Source organism: Ziziphus jujuba, chromosome 3, assembly GCF_031755915.1.
Source record: "Ziziphus jujuba cultivar Dongzao chromosome 3, ASM3175591v1".
NCBI lineage: Eukaryota > Viridiplantae > Streptophyta > Magnoliopsida > Rosales > Rhamnaceae > Ziziphus > Ziziphus jujuba.
Genome location: NC_083381.1, coordinates 18,794,206 through 18,803,371, shown reverse-complemented (window position 1 = coordinate 18,803,371; position 9,166 = coordinate 18,794,206). Strand labels below are relative to the sequence as shown.

The 9,166-nt window shown below is 32.9% G+C and overlaps 1 pseudogene; it reads left to right on the top strand.

The window, feature by feature from the left end:
- Nucleotides 1-8,614: 8,614 nt before the first annotated feature.
- LOC132803211 (protein AGENET DOMAIN (AGD)-CONTAINING P1-like) lies at nucleotides 8,615-9,166 on the top strand (annotated as a pseudogene).

Sequence of the window (9,166 nt, the reverse complement as noted above, 5' to 3'; positions counted from 1 at the left end):
GCTTTCCTACTTCGCTGTTGCCTGCCTGTTGCTTCTGCTCCTAGGGCTCTCTAAAACCCTATAGTTTTCTCTTTGAGTCGCCTTTTCACCATTTCCTTCAAAACACACAGTCTCCAAGCTTACAATCCGGCCGATGCGAAAGGAAACGGAGGGCTCCTAATGGGCTGGATATTGATTATAAGGAGAAGAGAAAAGTCGGGTGAAGAAAAGAAAGAAAAAACAAGAAAAAAAAAAGAAAAGTAAAAATATTTAATTTGGATATAAGGATATTTTGGGATTATCAAAAATTAAAAGGGTAGAAAAAAAAAGATACCAAATGAAGGGGTAAAAATCGTTAACCCCATCCCTGCAAGGGTATTGGGCCAAATTCCCCATTGACTTATGTATATTTGACACAATATATTGCAATAAATGGCCCACATACATTAAAAATGAAAGTTTCACATAATAGGAATTGGGTGAAGTTATTCTAATTGAAATTTAAAATATAAAAAATTAGTTAAAAAATTAATTCCTATCTTTGGATATAAAATATGACATTTTTATGGAAATTTTGTGAATGGTCTGCTGTAAAGCAATCTGTTATTTCTATGCATATATGTCCACAAGCATAACAATAGATAATATAAAATTTCTTATAATTATTTGTAAATTAATATTTTTTTAAAGGAAACATGTAAATTAATACTTGGAGCATGAAGAGATATCTCTTTTGATTTATTTATTAGCTATATTATATAGTACTCTGGGGAGAATTCTGATAGCCACTTTCAGTTTGAGCAAAGAAGGGCTTCCTTAAAAAAAATAAAAAAATAATAAAAAAAATTAAGAAGCACATTGTTTACCTTTCTTTCACCATAAAATCAATATTTTATGTCTATCTAGTTTTATAGTTTTACTTAAAAATGGAATCAACTGGTTAAGCAAGAATTCCATCAGCTCCTCTCTAAATTATGTCTTTTAATTCTGGGGTTGAAAGGAGATAACTAATATACTGTAATTCATGTGTTGATATATATTTTGACTTAAAAATAGTCTTTTTTTTTAATTTTTTTGTTGGGAAATTATGACATTTAGTTTACATGAATCTGCCATGTATTTAAAGCTCTGTGAAGTTATCTTATTCACCATCAACATTCAGGTGGTCTTTTAGTTTCTGAACTGTCATTTTTTTTTTGTTATTACTTGAGAGATATTTAATAGCTACTTATGGTCCTAAGCTCTTTTTAGAAAGACCTCTGTTCTCAGGAAAACCAGGAAATCCAAAATCATGAATGTAGCATTACAGAAAGGCTAGGTGAAAATTTTGATGCAATTCATTTGATTATTTTGGTGAAAATTTGATTTGTTTTTGCGGAGTCGAGGGTTATAATTGATGTTGCAGCAAGATAAGAGTGTGTACCTCATGGTAGAAATTATGGTCCAAAAACTATGTCACATATGGAAATGGTTCTAGTAAACATTACATGAACGTAAATTTTGCTTCAGTTCCATCACAAATGCAAGACCATGTTTTTTCTCCATTAAGGACACTAGAAGCTAGATGCCACAACAATCAGTTCTCATATTAAGTACATGCCATATCCAAGTCCAAGTATATCCAAGCTCTGGCTATCTTATTACACAAGAAAAGAAAAACAATCTGAGACTAACAAAGAATGACAGAGCAAAAGAAAATGCACACAAACAGATGATATCGAACAAGGGGAAATTGAAGCAGTTTAGGATGCCCATGTTGGAGAATCAAACAGCTGCTTTATTGTAATCATATGAAAAAGCTCTGACAATGATGGTAAAGGAGTTGATAGCTTCTGAAATACTTACTTCATAGTTGGCCGAGATTGTGGACTTTGCTATAGGCATGCAAATGCTGTTTCTGCAATGGAGACCACTTGATTTGCTATTTGCCTCCTTGGAGATGAGAGACGTTGATCGAGTATATCTTTGAGTATCACATCAAAAGCCGGTAATGGTGATGGAACAGAGATGATATGAGGTCTCCTGGATGCTTTCCAGCAATCACTTCCAATGTTATGACTCCGAAGCTGTAAATGTCAATCTTCTCTTTTATTTCCATTGTATAAGCAAGCTCTTCAAAGAATTATGACTTTGAGTTAGTATTTCCAAACCATCAAATACATTATATATGCCAATTGCAAATAAGTCAAGTATATGTTTTTTTCATCAGAATCAGTAAATTAAATTGCATACATCTTCTTAAATTTACGTATTCAAAGGCCTTAGTAGTGCAATAACAGAAGATAGTCAAATCATTCAAATTAATCCCTCTTAATCATTCAAATTAATATGTAATACCCCATCCTAAAGTACATCGGAAATTTCTCAAGTTGACCGGGTTTGATCATCGTCGACCAAGAAGGGTTTAACTTTGACTTTTTGACTCTATAAGAATTCTAGGTTAACTGAGGCACCGTTACAAAGTATGCATCAACCCGAGTTCATAGACTAGTAGCAAGATGAAAACGGACCTACAGTTTAAAAGTTATAGGTAAAACAAGTTGAGGTCCGTGTCCAAGGGTGCCCAAGTTGACTTTTATTTTTGTAAAATTGAGCTTTGAATCATGTATGGTTATGAAGTACTCATCAATACGAGTTCATAGACTAGCAACACGCTTAATTTGAACATTTCTTTGACAAGTTATGGACCTGCAAAATTTTTCTAACACTATAATATTTTATATTATTTTATGCTTGTGTAAAACGTGTGCACAATACATGCCACGTGTCAAAATCTCAGCCACTCCTTTGAGTGCACAGTGGCACCCACGGGATGGTTTCTTATTGGCTCAAACCCGTGTGTGAGCAGTGTGAGAAAAGAGAGAGAGCCACCACCAACTGGCCACCGCTGTTTCTTCCATTCTAGCCACCATTTCCATACACGCGCCACCCCACCACCCCCGTCTCCTCATTTTCGCCTAGCCCACCAAATCCCACGACCAGTCGACCATCGACGCGTTCGGATTGAGGCTTTTTTTGCCAGCGGCGCCGATTGCTTCAAACCCATATTTCTCCCTATCTCAGCATCCATTTGCCTCACCACCTGTCCCATTGAGTCACTTGTCCCCTGATCTACCTTTCCACCAAAACTCACAGCCAATGGCCACCAGACATGCCACTGGCGGTGATGGTTTCCAATGACCACGATGGCTCATCAGAAAACTTGATTCCAGCGAGTTCCCGATCACATCGCCCATCTTTCCCACTAATCCAAACCCTCTGAACCCAAATCCGAGGTCAGTTTCCTCCAATTTACGGCAGTTTGTGAGATTCGAGGACCTAAAGATCGAAACCTTCCCTGCGGGATTTCCGCAACCTCAGATCCGATCTCCGGAAGGTAAGGATCAATCCTTAATCCTCGTATTATAAGCTTCGTTACGATATATTATTCGTGAATTTTAGTTACCGTTTGTGTTAGCTCCCCCGGGTACCGTGTGTCGTTTATCCGAATAAAATATTAATATATTTGATCTTATGTAATGTTGATATTTTAGGAGCACGTGTGGGTCGTGAGACTGATCCTCTGGAGGATCTTGATTGCATGTGCTCGAGGTGAGTGACCCACCTTCGAAATTATTTTCGGGTGTTAAATTAATTATATTTTTGGATATTTTAATATTTGAATATTTTTATTCTATGTTGATTATTAGATAAATTGTGAATTAAATTTTTATGCCAATATTTGAATAATTTGAAGTATATATTTTTGACAAATTATGGAAATTTAGATCTTATGGAAATTTGATATTTAAAGGAATTATGAATTTAATATTATTTTATTTAGTTGTAGAATTTATTTGTGATTTTATTTTGCTTAATAAAAATACGTTTATATGATTTTATGAATATTTGAACTTTCATGCGATTTATTGGAATTCCATTTATCTTGGACCTTGAGGATTAAATTATTGTTTTAAAATTATGTTGAAGAAAATATTTACGCGTTGAATATTATGGGAATGATTTATTTATGGTGGAATTGATGGAATTTATGTGATGGATTTATGATGAGGATTTAAGAGAATGTGGGTTTGAAAAATATATAATTCCCACGGTGAATTTTGGAAAAACTGGGTATTTTAATAATAAATTTGGTTATTTGTTTTAGACGCACTCATACAGTATTAGTATTATGTACTGTATATGTAGATGAGCGTGCAAGTTGTATTGTCTCTCGTGAGTTGCCATTGGATCAAGGGCAGGCAAGTTTGATAGTACACATAAGCCACCCCCTCCATAGCCGAGATGACGGTTTAAGCAACGGCGCTGTCGGGGAGGCCGAAGCGACCGTATGCAAGTTTTTCTCTTTAACCTTCTACCAGATGGTGCTCGGGACGCTGGGTATCATAGGGCATCACTAGTATATAGTGTGGTACGTCAAGTATTTTTTTTTCAGATATAAATTTCAAATCTCAAAGTTTTAAAGTCGTATTTAAATTAAGTGTATTTAATTTGTTTTATCACCTATTTCCAATTAGTATTTTCTAAAATGTATTTATTCATATTTTATGTCAATTATTTTAAATTAATGTTTCTAAAATGCATTTTACCTTGATTTTTACTATTTAAATGGATTTGATGTTTTAAAATAAATTCTTTTATATTTTTACCATTTACTTCAAATAGATGATTAAATTGATTTAAGTATTTCCATTATTAATTAAATGATTTATTCTGCTTATTTTAGATTGATTGTTTAAATGTACTTTACCATGTTTTTATTATTTGTTTTAATTCGAGATTTTAACATGAATTTTATTATATTTCATACTCTATTTCAAGTTGAAGTTTAATTAATTAAAAGTTTTCGTTGATTATTCCATGGATTTAACTAGTAAATTTTGTAATTTATATTTTGAGTTTTTTTTTTTTTAATGCCAAATTCCTTCAATCCAAGTTTCTTTACGATTTTATTTATTTTATCTAAAGATATCTTATTCTAAATTTAATAATTGGATTTTTTTTAAATGTTTTCAATATATATATTGAGTTCTAAATTAATATTTGTATTTTATGTGCATTCTAAATTATTGCATTCCATTTAATTTAATATTTCCTTGATTATTTTTAATGTAAATTTATTATGATTTTGCTTATTTTATTTATGACATTTTGTGTACAATTTAATAATTGTTATTAAAATTATTCTTGTTTCTTATTATACATTCTAGATCTTTAATTTAACTATTTTATTTATAATTTTTTAATTAATTACTCCTTAATTTTTGGGGTACAATTATTGGGTTTTGTGAAAATGTTTTAAAAATGGAAACTTTTGCAACTTAATGAACTATGAGAGTTTTGAGCGAAAACGATATTTCAACTACTTATTATTTATTTGATTATTTATTATTAATTAATAAAGTTAATAAAGTTCATCTTATCGTTATATTATTATTATTATTATTATTATTTTGTGTCGTAGTTACGATCACTCACTGAGATGATTAACATCTCATGTTTTTAAATTTCATTCCCCTAGGCCCAAGTAAGTCGACGTTGATCATCCGAGGGCGAGCTTAACGTCTTGGTTAGTTGCCGAAAGTCCAAGAAGCTTTTCCTTCCTTTCCTTTCTATCCTATATTATTTCTTTTTATCTTTTATTGTATTAAATTTTGTATTCAATTGTATTTGATAACACTCTGTATACTATTTGAACAATTATTTATTTAATTGTGCACTGGTTTCCTGTTAATTATTGAAGTGCTGAAATTTGTGGTGATAAATTGTAGTAAAGTGGAAGGAATAAGATAGTGTATATGGAAGTTTGTTTTCAGTACAGGAAATTTATGGTAAGTCCAACCCTTAGGGGAGGTTCTGACGGATTTTCCATTGGAGGGTCAGGTAGGGTTTCATTGGGATCAGGACTTGTCTAGGGTTCTGATGAGGGATCTTGGACGAGTCCTGACAAATATGTATCTAGTAAATATGCATGAATTACTTGGCTCTCATATCTGGTCTAGAAATCAATCTTTGAAGCTATTTGGAAAAACACAAACGTTTGTAAAAATGCATATGATGAATATGATTTGGTCTTGAATCCTTTTGCTAGGTAAGTTTCTTATGATTCTGCTAGGAACTTCTCAATTCTTGTTCTGCCAAAATTAAAAGTACCAGTTGTATTTTTAAAATGATTCATTTTTTTTTTTCCCCTGGAGAAATGAGCAGAACATGAGATTTCCTGGTAACTAAAAAGAACCAATAGATATGTTATGGATTTAACATAAAGAAGTCACTTTGATGGAACATTTACCTGGGGCTGAACAGCCAAAGGTTCCTGCAAATGGAGCCCAATTTGATGACTTTGTGTCTAAAGTTGTAGCAGAACCAAAGTCAGATATGTGAGCTTCATATTCATCATCCAACAAAACATTTTTACTTGATATGTCTCTGTGGACTATAGCTGGGCAACATTCATGGTGCATATAGGAGATGGCATTTGCTAAACCTTTGACAATATTCACTCTCTTCATCCACTCCAACGCCATCGCGTTTACATTATCACTCAAAATTTTAACTAAAACTTCCCCGTTCCATGAACTTATAGACCAAATATGAGTATCTTGTATGTGAACAAAATCCAAAAAGATCAATGATATTTCGATGGTGCATTTTTGTCAAAATACTTGTCTCACTTTTGAAAGCTTCTTGATGTGCTGTTCCATCATTCACATGGAATTTTTTCACTGAAACAACTTGACCAGTTGGTAGTACTGTTTTATAAACACTTCAACTCCCTCCAACACCACTGCAATATTTAGAGTCAAATTCATTGACTCATGACATGCTAAATGCAGAACAAATAGTACACACACACGGAAAGACCACTGCAAGTTAGTAATTTTTAGGAATTCCAAAAGGCTACATACATGGAGGGTTTGAGGAGGATTGCATTGGAGTTGATAGCTTGTGAGAAATTTGCTTCAAATGCTAGCTTGGTCATGGAGACTACTTCCTCTGCTAAATACATTCTTTTGGAGGTGAGAGTTGCTGATCCAATACATCCTTGAGAAGAATTTGATGGAAACTTTCTGGTAATGAATAATGAATAGTCTGATGTTAACTGGCACGAGATTAGATCTTCCAATGTTACAATTTTAAAGCAATACACATCGTATTTCTCGTTTACTTGCAGAGTGTAAGAATGTTCAATTACAAAAATAAGCCCTGCCAACTAGTTACACTAGTTTCTTTATTAACTGGAAGTTATGTTGAGAACTAAATTACTGTTAAGTCTAAAAATGAGTTGTGTGTATTTCAATCTATTGTGATCTTGTATAGGAGCTCAAGAAATTTTTTTATTTGTTATTTTAAAAGAAAACTAAAAAGGAGAGGCTCCAACTAGGGGGGGGGTTCAAACTGTTGCCAAGTAGAACAGTCAGTGGTAAAATTATGATTATGATTTTTGTATTGGCTACAAAGTTGTCAAGTGGTCAATGGCTTTTAGTCCTGGAATGAACCTTTTTTGAGTATCTCAAACGAGTTTTATTTTGTGCTAAAATTTAGTAGATGCAGCTTCTGAATATTGTTCAGGCCTAGCATGGTGACAAAATCAGAAAGATATAACTTGAAGTGTTTCAAAGAAGATTATTTTGTTCTGTTTTGTTCTGCTGAAAGTCTTTATCGTTCAGCAAAGATATATTCCATTAAATTCTTTATAAAGGAATGCCAGTTAAAGTTTTTCCTCCATTAAAAAAACAAGTAGCTGAGTGACAGGCAGCCAAATCCCTTGACTCATTCATGAAATTGTTTCTTGAAGTCTTCTTGTTGCACCATGAAAAAATAAAAATCATTTGTGAAACTAAAATAAGAGGAAAATAAAAAAATATTCCTCATTATATTCATTCATGCTCTAATATTCCCTTTTAAAATATTCCTATTGAAGTTTTGATATATATATATATATATATACAGACATGTATTTTGAAGATATTTCCCCTGAAGTCTAGCATTATTGCAGATTAGTACAATTCTAAAATTTTATATTAGAGTTTGTAGATCATAATTTTCAAATAAAATAAAATAAAGCAATGTTTTTGTGGTATTGTCGTTCAACTTTAATTAATTTTGATCCAAAAAGAGTCATAATTTGAATAAGTAACCAATTTAAGCATTGGTTAGATAAATTAGCCAAATTCAAATAAACAAAATATAAAAAATGAGGAAATTTGACATAATACAATATTTCAAAATAAAATTTAGAGACAAATCGAAATACGTGTAAAAATAATGGGTTTCTTGTAATTTCATCTAAAATAGAATCAGAAAAAATTTACACGAACCTAGAAAATTAAAACAAACATAAGTTTAAAAGTTTTGACTTTTCTCCAAATATAGTTTATGACGTTTCTCGGTTTAGAGATAATGGCTTTGAGAAGAAAAATTACTAAAAATAAATTGTCTGATTTCCAAATCCAAAAGGGAAAGAGATTTCCGACGGATTTCACACAATGCATATGTATTCCCATAAATTTAAGAAGTAATAACCCACTTTTCTATTCTAAACCAAAATAATAATAATAATAATAATAATCTCTTATTTCTTTCTTGGTCTCCAAGTTTCAAGTGTTTCACTCTATTTCCTCAAGAAACATCAATGGCATTTCACAGAGGAGAAGAGGTCGAAGTTTGCAGCAGAGAGGATGGCTTTCTGGGATCATACTACACAGCTTACGGCAGTGGCTCATCTCGAAAACATGAACAGGTACGCTGTGCAGTACAAAGAGCTGTTGAAGAACGATGAATCTGGACCGTTAATGGAGATAGTGTTGAAGAACGCGGTGAGGCCAGTACCACCGGAGATGGTGGCCAGCGGTTTTGAATACCTTGACAATGACGGTTGGCGGGTGGGAAAGATCACAGGGAAGGAAGGGTCAAACCACTACAGTGTCTACTTTGAAACCACAAGGGATGAGATTGATTACCCAGTTTCTCGTTGGAAGTTTCATCTTGATTGGGGTTTTGGAAAGTGTGTTTCTTCCAAGAAATCTCTACTCCCATCATCTGCTAATTCCACTTGCTGATTCTTGATCTTTCACTTGTTTTCTACTCCGTTTTATTTCGGTGTTGGACGGCACGGTGGACTTTGTTGCAGGCACGCAAATGCCATCTCTGCAATGTAGATCACTTGGTCTGCCATTTGCCCCCT